The 13,658-nt window shown below is 43.5% G+C and overlaps 1 long non-coding RNA gene across 1 annotated transcript; it reads left to right on the top strand.

The window, feature by feature from the left end:
* The first annotated feature begins 6,503 nt into the window (after positions 1-6,503).
* On the top strand, positions 6,504-12,085 carry LOC109616580. The gene is made up of 4 exons (XR_002197776.2): positions 6,504-6,575; positions 6,861-6,963; positions 7,719-7,871; positions 10,211-12,085. It is a non-coding gene; the product is annotated as an uncharacterized LOC109616580 (long non-coding RNA).
* Positions 12,086-13,658: the final 1,573 nt, after the last annotated feature.

The raw sequence follows: 13,658 nt of genomic DNA on the forward strand, positions 1-13,658 counted from the left end.
ACCATGAACTTCTCAGTATGTGTTTGAATCTGAACCATGAACTCCTCAGTATGTGTTTGAATCTGGCCCCATGAACTCCTCAGTATGTGTTTGAATTTATTTATTTGAAGCTATTACGCCACTGTTGAGTCTACCAATCACATTAATTTCAGCCAGCACGGAAGATTTGCCTCACGTGCGTCTATGTCACCACAATCCGACATAATCTCGTCCCATTGAGTGAATCACATTAATTGCTGCCGTTCCGGAAGATCTACTTCCAAAGCATGCCTGAGGAAGTAAAACCTAAAATATATAGAATACCATCACACTTTCCTCAGCATTTTTGTGTAGGTGAATAGAAACCAATGCTATTAGATCATAGGTTCAGACCAAAAACACCAGGTATGAGATTTAACCAATTATTAGAGAACAACTTTAGGGTAACTCATTGCCATCACATGATTGTGTATACAGTATGATACTACCACAATAACATATCCCCACCACAAGGATCACAGAATCAAACCGATGGAGGCAGGTGTGGTGGGAGGGTGTGCACCTGCATGCTAGTACACCCACCAACATCTGGCTGACTGAGTTCCCTGATGGTTATATAGACAGGTTTACAATCTGACATGTGATTGGAGCGATCCTGCATCAGCTGATGCGTTGCTGACCAATTACCACTCAGGTTTCCTGGCTGAACTGGCTACGCTAATTTAAAGATAGGGTGGGTTTATTTAAAGATAGGACATTTACCTTGTGTTTATTTATTTATTTCTCTGGAAACTCCCATCAAGTCTGCCACTGTCAGTTACTGGTTATCAACCTTCATCAAGTCTGCCACTGTCAGTTACTGGTTATCAACCTTCATCAAGTCTGCCACTGTCAGTTACTGGTTTTCAACCTTCATCAAGTCTGTCACTGTGAGTTACTGGTTATCAAGCTTCATCAAGTCTGTCACTGTCAGTTACTGGTTATCAAGCTTCATCAAGTCTGTCACTGTCAGTTACTGGTTATCAACCTTCATCAAGTCTGCCACTGTCAGTTACTGGTTATCAACCTTCATCAAGTCTGCCACTGTCAGTTACTGGTTTTCAACCTTCATCAAGTCTGTCACTGTGAGTTACTGGTTATCAAGCTTCATCAAGTCTGTCACTGTCAGTTACTGGTTATCAAGCTTCATCAAGTCTGTCACTGTCAGTTACTGGTTATCAACCTTCATCAAGTGTAATGTTTCCAAGGACGAGCAGGACACCAGCACAGAGTATATAAACAAAGGTTTTTGCCAGACCGGGCATGCGGAGCCGGCCAAGAAGAGCGAATGTCTGTTACTAAGTGAGTGATTGACTGACTGATTGACTGTCTGACTACCCCTTGTTACATAGTGTAGTGGCTAGAGACACAGGCTACAAATCCAAAGATCTTGCGTTCAAGCTTCATCGCAGTCAAAATAAATGATGCGTTAGGATTTATTCGGGATAGACAAACTTTGGTGGCTGCAACCTTCAGAAGCTACTTTATAGTAAGCCTAAAATAAAACAGTTTATGGTTATACTGCGACTATTTCTGGTGCATTTTCAAAGTACGCATCTGTGCATGCTTTTCAGGTCTGAATAGACTAAAACTTCACTGGCTACAACCTTCAGTAGCTATGTTATAGTAAGCTGAAAATAAAACTGTTTATGGTTATATTATGACTACTAGTAGTCTAGTACTGGCCAATAAAATGTTAAAACGGCCAGTGGCAAAAAGCCATAAAGTTCGTAGATGCTATTTGTGGTGGAGGTAAACTTAATAAGAAACGTTAGTCAGTTTAACACAATGCTTAATGGTGAAAGCAAAATATTCAAACTTGGTGTGATGTGTGTGACAAAATTATCTAATGCGTGACAAAATGATCTAATGTCAAGACGCTATACCAACACCCTGCAAACATGTAGCTCTGTGGTGTAGTAGTAAAAGACCATCTCTCAGCTGAGAGGCCCTGGTTTGAATCCAGTAAGAGTAACTGGGCAACATCACTTCTGATTGTGGGCTACCTGAACCAGGCTTAAATCAAAGACTTACTTGGCTTTAAAAGACTTGACGTGCAGAACATCACAAGGAACAATGAGCAGGGAGGGAACTGGGAAAACTAAACAAGGTGGTGATAATGGAAAACACCAGTAGGGAACTGACACCCAGGGCTTGTGCGTGGCTCTGCCCACCTCTTTCCTAGATACTACACACTCAGCTTCCCCGACATGGGATAGACCGGATAGACCGGACACTCTTTTTAGGTTAGCAATAAAATAAAAGCAAATGGATCAGTGTGTAGAATTTAAGCTCCTCGTGGAAGCTATGTAAATTGCAGCAACAACAGTTTGCATTCAAACCAACTCTCACAAAAACCGGCGAGGTTGAGTTCAGACATTCGGTGGATATTAGGTTTCTCTTATTGATATAATTCCAGGTCAGAACCATAATTGTTCCTAAAGAACCACAATCATGTTTGCCCGCATGGAGTTCTCTGTTGTGGATATTTCTGTTGTGTATTGATGACCAATATAGTCATTCCACCAGCACATATGGTTTAATGTTTTTAATGTGTTCAGTTTCCACTTCACGGAGCTGTAAATTTCCAATACCATCAGTTGGTTTCCTTAAGGGATTGCATCACTGTCCACCAACCACACAATGGCCCTCATTTATCAAAAGTGCGTACACCAAATTTCCAGCGTACACCTGGCATACACCCAAAACCACGGTGACTTTGAGATTTATCAATATGGACTTTGGCGTACGGCACTCTCAAATCCTACGCAAGCCCAGGAGGTGGTGTACGCACGTTTTGAGTTAGTGCGGAAATGCGCAGAAAAAAAAATCCTAACGCACTGACAAACTAAAATATATGATATATTATGACCCACTGTAAAAAAAAAAATTCAGTGTTTAGTTTTGTGCAACATGGACTTCAATGGGAAGTGGAATGTCACCTCGCTGGCGGGGAAGGAGCCTGAGTTAGTGCGTGAGGTTGAGAGGTTCCGATTAGAGGTAGTCGGGATCACCTCTACGCACGGCTTGGGCTCTGGAACCACACTCCTTGAGAGAGGATGGACTCTTCACCACTCTGGAGTTGCCCATGGTGAGAGGCGGCGGGCTGGTGTGGGTTTGTTTATAGCTCCCCAGCTCTGCCGCCATGTGTTGGAGTTTACCCCGGTGAACGAGAGGGTCGTTTCCCTGCGCCTACGGGTCGGGGATAGGTCTCTCACTGTTGTTTGTGCCTACGGGCCGAACGGCAGTGCAGAGTACCCGACCTTCTTGGAGTCTCTGGGAGGGGTGCTGGAAAGTGCTCCGACTGGGGACTCTATTGTTCTACTGGGGGACTTCAACGCCCACGTGGGCAACGACAGTGACACCTGGAGGGGCGTGATTGGGAGGAACGGCCCCCCTGATCTGAACCTGAGTGGTGTTCAGTTATTGGACTTCTGTGCTAGTCACAGTTTGTCCATAACGAACACCATGTTCAAGCATAAGGGTGTCCATCAGTGCACGTGGCACCAGGACACCCTAGGCCGCAGGTCGATGATCGACTTTGTTGTCGTCTTATCTGACCTGCGGCCGTATGTCTTGGACACTCGGGTGAAGAGAGGGACGGAGCTGTCAACTGATCACCACCTGGTGGTGAGTTGGATCCGATGGCGGGGGAGGAAGCTGGACAGACTCGGCAGGCCCAAGCGTACTGTAAGGGTCTGCTGGGAACGTCTGGCCGAGTCTCCTGTCAGAGAGATCTTTAACTCCCACCTCCGGCAGAGCTTCGACTGGATCCCGAGGGAGGTTGGAGATATTGAGTCCGAGTGGACCATGTTCTCCACCGCCATTGTCGAAGCGGCCGCTCGGAGCTGTGGCCGTAAGGTCTCCGGTGCCTGTCGAGGCGGCAATCCCCGAACCCGGTGGTGGACACCGGAAGTAAGGGATGCCGTCAAGCTGAAGAAGGAGTCCTATCAGGCCTGGTTGGCTTGTGGGACTCCTGAGGCAGCTGACGGGTACCGACAGGCCAAGCGGGCTGCAGCCCGGGTGGTTGTGGAGGCAAAAACTCTGGCCTGGGAGGAGTTCGGTGAGGCCATGGAGAAGGACTATCGGCTGGCCTCGAAGAGATTCTGGCAAACCATCCGGCGCCTCAGGAGAGGGAAACAGTGCCCTACCAACGCTGTTTACAGTAGAGGTGGGCAGCTGTTGACCTCAACTGAGGATGTCGTCGGGCGGTGGAAGGAGTACTTCGAGGATCTCCTCAATCCCGCTGACATGTCTTCCATTGAGGAAGCAGAGGATGAGGGCTCAGAGGTGGACTCGTCCATCACCCGGGCTGAAGTCACTGAGGTGGTCAAGAAACTCCTCGGTGGCAAGGCACCGGGGGTGGATGAGATCCGCCCTGAGTACCTCAAGTCTCTGGATGTTGTGGGGCTGTCTTGGTTGACACGCCTGTGCAACATCGCGTGGCGGTCGGGGACAGTGCCTCTGGGATGGCAGACCGGGGTGGTGGTCCCTCTTTTTAAGAAGGGGGACCGGAGGGTGTGTTCCAACTATAGGGGGATCACACTTCTCAGCCTGCCCGGGAAAGTCTATGCCAGGGTTCTAGAGACGAGAATACGGCCGATAGTAGAACCTCGGATTCAGGAGGAACACTGTGGTTTTCGTCCGGGCCGTGGAACACTGGACCAGCTCTATACCCTCTACGGGGTGTTGGAGGGTTCATGGGAGTTTGCCCAACCAATCCACATGTGTTTTGTGGATTTGGAGAAGGCATTCGACTGTGTCCCTCGCGGCATCTTGTGGAGGGTGCTTGGGGAATATGGGGTCCTGGGTCCTTTGCTAAGGGCTGTCAGGTCCCTATACAACCGAAGCAGGAGCTTGGTCCGCATTGCCGGCAGTAAGTCAGACTTGTTCCCAGTGCATGTTGGACTCCGGCAGGGCTGCCCTTTGTCACTGGTTCTGTTTGTAATTTTTATGGACAGAATTTCTAGGCGCAGCCAGGGGCCGGAGGGTGTCAGGTTTGGGGACCACACGATTTCGTCTCTGCTCTTTGCAGATGATGTTGTCGTGTTGGCCCATTCTAACCAGGACCTTCAGCATGCACTGGGACGGTTTGCAGCCGAGTGTGAAGCGGTGGGGATGAAAATCCGTACCTCCAAATCCGAGGCCATGGTCCTCAGTCGGAAAAGGGTGGCTTGCCCACTTCAGGTTGGTGGAGAGTGCCTGCCTCAAGTGGAGGAGTTTAAGTATCTAGGGGTCTTGTTCACGAGTGAGGGAAGGATGGAACGGGAGATTGACAGACGGATCGGTGCAGCTTCTGCAGTAATGCAGTCGATGTATCGGTCTGTCGTGGTGAAGAAAGAGCTGAGCCGCAAGGCGAAGCTCTCGATTTACCAGTCAATCTACGTTCCTACTCTCACCTATGGTCATGAGCTTTGGGTCATGACCGAAAGGACAAGATCCCGGATACAGGCGGCCAAAATGAGTTTTCTCCGCAGGGTGGCTGGGCGATCCCTTAGAGATAGGGTGAGAAGCTCGGTCACCCGGGAGGAGCTCAGAGTAGAGCCACTGCTCCTCCACATCGAGAGGGGTCAGCTGAGGTGGCTTGGGCATCTTTTTCGGATGCCTCCGGAACGCCTTCCTGGGAAGGTGTTCCGGTCCCGTCCCACCGGGAGGAGACCCCGGGGAAGACCTAGGACACGCTGGAGGGACTATGTCTCCCGGCTGGCCTGGGAACGCCTCGGTGTCCCCCCGGAAGAGCTAGAGGAAGTGTCTGGGGAGAGGGAAGTCTGGGCATCCCTGCTTAGACTGCTGCCCCCGCGACCCGGCCCCGGATAAGCGGAAGAAGATGGATGGATGGACTTCAATGTTTAATTTGTGTGACTTTACCAAAGCATTTGATTTATATGTATAACTTCAGATGCGAGCCTGTGCGCTTTACATGACGTTTCAGGGTTAGGCCCGGCAGTTGCGCATGGACTGGGTTCAGTAATAAAAGGCTTTAATTGACCAATATATAATTCAGACTGACAAAATAATAAAAATGACATTCTTCTTCTTTTAAATAATAATAATAATAGAAATAATAATAATAATAACGACATTCTTCTTCTAAATAACAATAAAAGTCATTAATAATAAATATCATAAAATAATAAGACGAATATTACAAATTGTCATGCAATTATTAATGTGAATGAATGGTACTCCACATCACATCATCATCTTTTATCCCGCTTTTAAAACTGCCAAATAAAACAATTTTATTTATTTCTACCTCCCTGGTGATCATCTCAATCTCTACGTCAGAGAAGTTTCTCTTTTTGCCGTCTTCCGTGTGTCCATGACGTAAAATTAGGGCGTGGGGGAAGCGGAGACTTTAATATATATGACGATCGTTTTCAGCCGCGGCATTTATCAAGGGCAGGTATTGCGTACACCTGGATTGTAAAGGTATGCACAGCTTCATAAATCAGGCGGTGAGAGGAGTGTAAGCAAAATCTACGCAAGAATGATAAATGAGGTTCAATGTGTGTTCGGTTTCCACTTCACCACACTGGAAATTTCCACTACCACCAGTAGGTTTCCTTAAGGGATTGCATCACTGTCCACCAACCACACATTGCTGAAAGTTTTTGGGTTTTCTCAGGTTGGTTTGTTTGTTTTCATGAATGTCAGTTAAGTGGGCATTTTAATTACTTGCCTATCCTGACACTTTACAGGTGTTTGGGTGTGTTTGCCTGTGCAGTTGTGCATTTGTGTGTTCGGTTTCCACTTCACCACACTGGAAATTTCAACTACGACCAGTTGGTTTCCTAAAGTGATTGAGTCACTGTACTCTGAACCTGTCTTTTCCTCCTCAGATATTGTAAACATTCTTCTATGGTCTGAAACACAGAAGAATGTCAACAGCGTGACACAACACGTTAAACAGCTCCTCCCCTTATGGCCTGTTCAGGTATAAAGGTAAGTGTTATTTTTAGTCCCTTACAGTTGTGCTTAACACAGCCTGGTCGCGGCGACAACTCTTGCCCTGTGACAACTGGCGAATACTCTCTAAATAATAGAGGGGAAATGAAACGTAATGCTCACACAAACGTACACACACGCAGAAAAGTATCTGGAAGAACCGGCTCGGAGAAATCTTCATTATAAGTATGTACAGTATCTCACAGAAGTGAGTACACCCCTCACGTTTTTGCAAATGTTTGAGAATATCTTTTCATGTGAACAACAATGAAGAAATGACACTTTGCTACAATGTAAAGTAGTGATTGTACAGCTTTTTATAACAGTGTACATTTGCAATCCCCTCAAAATAACTCAACACACAGCCATTAATGTCTAAACCGCTGGCAACAAAAGTGAGCAGCAAATGTACACTGTTATTCAATCTGTACACTCACTTCTTTACATTGTAGCAAAGTGTCATTTCTTCCGTGTTGTCACATGAAAAGATATATAATTAAATATTTGCAAAAATGTGAGGGGTGTACTCACTTTTGTAAGATAATGTATCTTCAAAGCAAGTACGCTGCAAGCCATCGAGTCAGCATGTCGATGCTAAATAATACTACTAAATATGAATACATATACAACGCTGGAAGTAGTACGCGAATGCGCGATTGTAGGTGAAGACTTATTGCAAATAGCGACATGTCAACTAAAAGTATTCATTCGAATGATTTATTGCAATGGTCAATGCGAGTCTCTCCTTGCAGACGTCACACCCATAGCCACTGTGCAGCCAGTCTCATTGAGTGCCCCGAGGGGACGGGCTGCGCCGCACGTTTTGAAGACATTGTGGTGCCGAGGCGGTTTTGGTCGTGTGTGGGTGTGTGAGACAGACACGCTGGAATGTAAACCAGAAACTGGTCAGTATGGTTTATGCTTTGGTCAGACTTATAAGCCAAGCATACAGCAATATTACAATAACTCTGCCATACACACCTTGAATGCAGACCAGTGAGTGAATGAACAAATTTTACTTGCTTGATTTTGTATTTTCTTGCTTATTTTTGTATTTTCTTAATACCCTGTTTCCAAGAAAGTTGCGTAAAATGCATGTAAAAACAGAATGCAATGATATGCAAATAATTTATCCCTATATTTCATTGAAGACAACATATCAAAGGTTGAAACTGAGAAATTGTATTGTTTTTGGAAAAATACATGCCCATTTTGAATTTCATGCCAGTAACATGTTTCAAAAGGGTTGGGACATGGGCATCATCAGGATGGCAGCATATGTTGCACCAAAACCTGTATACATTGTTCAGCATTAATGGTGCCTTCACAGATGTGCAAGTCACCCATGCCATGTGCACTAATGCACCCCCATACCATCACGGATTCTGGATTTTGCACTGTCTGCTGATAACAAGCTGGATGGTCCTTCTCCTCTTTAGCCCTGAGGACGCGGCATCCATTATTCCCAAATAAAAAATAATAATAATCTTTGTCAGACCACAGGACAGATTTGCACTCCTCATTCTTTCTTAACTGAGCTTGCAAACTTTCAAGTGTCTACTAAAAACTCATCTCTACAGCACGGTTTATAATTAGGTGTAGCCTGGCCCGGGGGCGTGAAGGTGACCAGTAGGCTTGATACTGTCCACCCTTGCTGTCTTGCCAGGTGGGCTCTCGTCGCCACTGGGATGCCCTCCCTCCAATGCCCTTCGGGGGAAGAGTCAATGGCTTGTTGTTGACTCTCTATTGCGCACTTGTGCAGTTGGGCTGTACGCTACTAGCAATACTCGGCCCTCATTCAGGGGGGTTGCGGTTGGTGGGTGTCCCTTTGGTTGATGCCTGGCAATGTGGTTGGATTGATTTCCTGCCTGTTGGGCCCTGTCCGGGGCCTCCCCCGGGTAGGGCCACAGTGTCACCGGACCCCCCCGTCTCAGTTTCCAAGGTGTTACGCTGCTATATTATTGTGCTGGGGGACATGAGGGATGTACTACTAACTTTTCTCAGTTTCCTCCAATTTTAAATTTTAGAAGGAGGTCCTGGTCCACACCTGCGGATTACCTGGTTTGGGGGGACCGTTGCTGTTCCTGTCCTTGTCCACCTGGTCATACTTCTGACCTAGTCTAAAATCAAATATACTCTGGATTTAGCCAAGAGAAATTTATTTATTATTCCAATTGGACTCTTAATATCTCACCCGGCACAGCCAGAAGAGGACTGGTCACCCCTCTGAGCCTGGGTCCTCTCTAGGTTTCTTCCTAAAATTCGACCTTCTTAGGGAGTTTTTCCTAGCCACTGAAATTCAACACTACTGTTGTTTGCTCCTTGGGGTTTAAGGCCGGGTGTCTCTGTAAAGCACTTTGTGACAACTGCTGTTGTAAAAAGCGCTTTATAAATAAATTTTGATTGATTGATTGATTGGGGCCCAGAGAAGGAGGCGGCGGTTCTGGATGTTTCCTTCTTTGCATGGTACAGTTTTAACTTGCATATTTGGATGCAGCAACGTACTGTGTTCACATATATTGGTTTCCAGAAGTGTTCCTGAGCCCATGCAGTGATTTTCACTACAGAACCATGTCTGTTTCTAATGCAGTGTCGTCTGATGGCCTGAAGATCACGGCCATCCAATATCGGTTTTCAGCCTGGTCCCTTGCAAACAGAGCTGATGTGATCCCCAAACAACCCCTCTCCATCCTCACTTCTGACAGGCCCATCCTCTCTGGAAGGCTCTTTTAATTCCCAATCATGTTACTGACCTGTTGCCAATTGACCTAATTAGTTGTGTGATAATCCATCAGGTTTAGTTTTTTAGCATTACTCAACTTTTCCAGTCTTTTGTTGCTTCAGTCCCAACTTTTTTGAAATGTGTTGCTGGCATCAAATTCAAAGTGGACATATATTTTTAAAAAAAAATATGAAATGTCTCTCAGTTTCAACATTTCATATGTTGTCTTTGTCCTATTTCCTATTGAATACAGGGTTCAAATTAGTTGCACCTCATTGCATTCTGTTTTTATTCACATTTTACGTGGCACCCAAAAGTTTTGGGAAACGTGGTTGTATCCCTTTTGGATTCAGGCTGATGAACAGTATTGTTTTACATTTGAAAGTATTTTCAGATTGAATCCGTTTGCTGTGTTGTCGTGTTCTTAATAGTTCTGTTAAACGTCACTTACATGGAATTTCATGTAGTGTATTTCAGAACACTCTGCAATTGAACACATACATTATTTTATATGCAAACTAGGAGGGTCTGAAGCCGGAAAAATGTAACTGAACGCATGATCCACCAAGGGATGTGTGGTTGCCAGATGTGTGGTTGACGTCGTTCCTTCAATCAAGTTTGAGGTATTGTGACGATGTCAAACGGATGCAGGACAAATGCAGGGAGAACTGAGGACATTTAATAAATGAAACAGAACTGACAGGAACAAAACAGAATATTGGATAAAAGAACTGGGATAGACAGGAACAAAATTAAACACAGAATAGTATGGAACAACGCTACATGTGGTAAAACCTATATAATGTATTGAGGTTAAATACTTTTTATTTTTTTATGTAAAAAATTTCGTATATGGAAATTGTATTTTGTTGCTAAAGACTTGGGCCCCCGATCAGACGTCATGTAATATCAAAGTGATCAGTCTTTTTTTTTCTCAACCAGAAGGCATGAAAGGTAGCTAAAACTTTCTAGTAAACTTTTAAGAGAAGACTACGAGCTGTTATTAGTAAGAACTAAATAATAAATTGGTCAACAATCGGGGATGGTGGCCGATTATAGAGGATCATATAGTTTAGCTACATCACTAACCAATGAGCTGAAAATATGAATATTTCCACTGACATTTCAGAAATGCTAATTAATTACATGCTAGTTAACATTTGTGTGTCTCTAATAATCACTAAACATTGACGACTTGATCAAATTATTACTCGGTACAAGAAGATATACTTCAAAACTGCTTTTGGGTATGCGCATAATAGGGGGTTCTTTGCTACACAACCATCTTGTCTTTGATGACAATGCAAAAACACTCTTAAAGTGAGTTTCAAGATTTTAGCAGTCTCGCATAGCCACATAAATGACAGTAAGCAAAAGCCTTTGAAAAGTCAATAAACAAAGTTAAACAATTAGATTTTTCATTCAGTGCTGTAGCAATATCATTCCTAACCAATGTAGTGACGGTAATAGTACTGTGCCCATGTCTAAAACCAGATTGATTTTTATTCAGAATTCCGCTAAAAAATAACTGTATTCTAAACAAAGACAGATTTTGGTAGGCATGATAAATCAGAAATCTAGTAGTAACTAGTAACACAAGCATTATCTAGTGGCAGCACATGGGTGGTTTTACACACTTTGGAATAACTCCAGAAATTAATGTTGGATTAAAAATTCCAAAAATAAGAGGAGCAGCACTGACCACCAGACCTGGTTAAAGTTTGTTGGCCCCTGTGTCTTTCTTGGTGTTGATAGCTTACAAAGCATTTAAGATGTATTTTACCGTGAATGGAGTTGGTAAAAAATATTGGTAATCAACATCTAATTGGCCCTGCATGAATGTTTGATTCTCTTCACTTCCTTTTTGGTTTCCATTTGGGGTGGTAATGGCAGTTTTCTGAAATAGAGAGTTTGCTACATTGAAGTGGTGATTGAAGGCAATATTTCTTATAAGTAATGAGCACAAGTCCACAAGAATCTGTTTTGGCAATGAGGCAGTGAATATCCTTGAACAAATACATTAGCCACATGTGAAGATAACAAAGATAACAAAATATCTGAGAGAGAGATTTCTGACAGTTCACAACTCTATTATATTAGAGGATCTATTTGCCTTAAAGAATATGACAATCAACATCATCCCCATATGCTTCAACAGCAGATGGGATTCACTTGAATCCTGTTTATGTAGCCTAATTCTGCTCATATACCAGTGTTAGAATCAGTGTGCTAAATAAAACAACAATCAGTATCTTACCAAAAGAAGGGTTGGAGACCACAGAGGAGACCACTGATTTCTATTCAATTAAATGTCTTAAATAAGCATAAATTAACAAACACTTTAACTGACAATTTAGTGGATAATGTTCTGGTCAGTATGTTAGTATTTATTTTGCAGAAAATACCACATTGACTTTCCAAAAATGTAATCGCTTGTTTTATATGCTGCTTTTTGAGTAAACCTGATTAAATATAACCTTTAAAAAATGTTGCAGAGACTCCTTTAACACATCTCCAATTGAGTACCTACTGTAACCATATCACAAGACAAAAAGTCATAGATCAATAATGCATGTTTAAAGTGTCGGGATGAAGCCTGTGTTCTGACTATTGTACACCAGTGTACATTATGTATTACAAACAAACACATTACTGTATGAGTTATTACATACAGTATACACACAAACACATTACTTTATGAGTTATCACATACAGTATACACACAAACACATTACTTTATGAGTTATCACATACAGTATACACACAAACACATTACTTTATGAGTTATCACATACAGTATACACACAAACACATTACTTTGAGTTATCACATACAGTATACACACAAACACACTTGATTTATTACATCTTAGATTAGATTGTGTTTCCATCGCCATCACCAATATATCTGTTCTCTGCTTCAGTTCTAAGTATCTTCTAAATATCAACTTGAAATTGCCAAACAAAATGGATTACTTAAATGTAACAGAACAGAAATGCATGTTTAAAGTGTCGGGATAAATCCTGGGTTTTGACCACTGACCTGCTTCTGTTGCTGGAAACAGCAGACACTGCATATGACAGTAATTTTAAAGAAGTGTCTGGGGTAAGAAAAACAGTTACGAACAATTGTGCACTAATGTACGTCTTATTACATAAAACACATTACTGTATGAGTTATCCCATAAACACACAAACACACCTGATTTATCTTCTATACACACAAACCGATACTACCAGAGTTAATGCATCACACATAATACATTCCATTCTCAACTATGCTCCATCAACCCAGATTAAAATCTGTGGACCTAACAAAAATTGCCTGCACACTCTGAATGGAAGTGATTATCAGGCAAAGACAATCACCTATAAACATGAAACTATACGCACGATAACTGCCTTGTCAGACACAACATTTCAGAGAGTGAAAACCTGCAGAGACTCGGCCCTCCATGGAACCTGTTTGACACCTCTGCATTATTCTGTTTAAGGTACTATAACGGTTGGTCACAGGGTACACAGACATTACCAATCTACAAACAAGGTGTTAGCAGGTGGATTAATGCAAAACAAAGTCTTGGGACTGTTGGTGAAGAGGGTTTGACTTTAGGGAGGCAGGGTGGGCCTTTATGTTCAATTGGTTTTTGGAGGAAGATTACGTTGTGGGACGCAAGGAGAGATATTCCAATTTCCACGCATCCATTGAACTAACGTATGTGTAGTTTACTAACACGGATGAAACGATACACCAAGCCTTTGCTTAGGTGGAAAAGATTTATGAACAACTGACTCGTTAATTTTTATCATTCAATTGTTTAGTTCATTCAAATGGCTGCCAGCGGAGTTCTACCCCAACCACTGAATGCCCTACACTCCTCCCAACCACTGAATGCCCTACACTCCTCCCAACCACTGAATGCCCTACACTCCTCCCAACCACTGAATGCCCTACACTCCTCCCAACCACT

The sequence above is a fragment of the Esox lucius genome, chromosome 2 (assembly GCF_011004845.1).
Source record: "Esox lucius isolate fEsoLuc1 chromosome 2, fEsoLuc1.pri, whole genome shotgun sequence".
Lineage (NCBI taxonomy): Eukaryota > Metazoa > Chordata > Actinopteri > Esociformes > Esocidae > Esox > Esox lucius.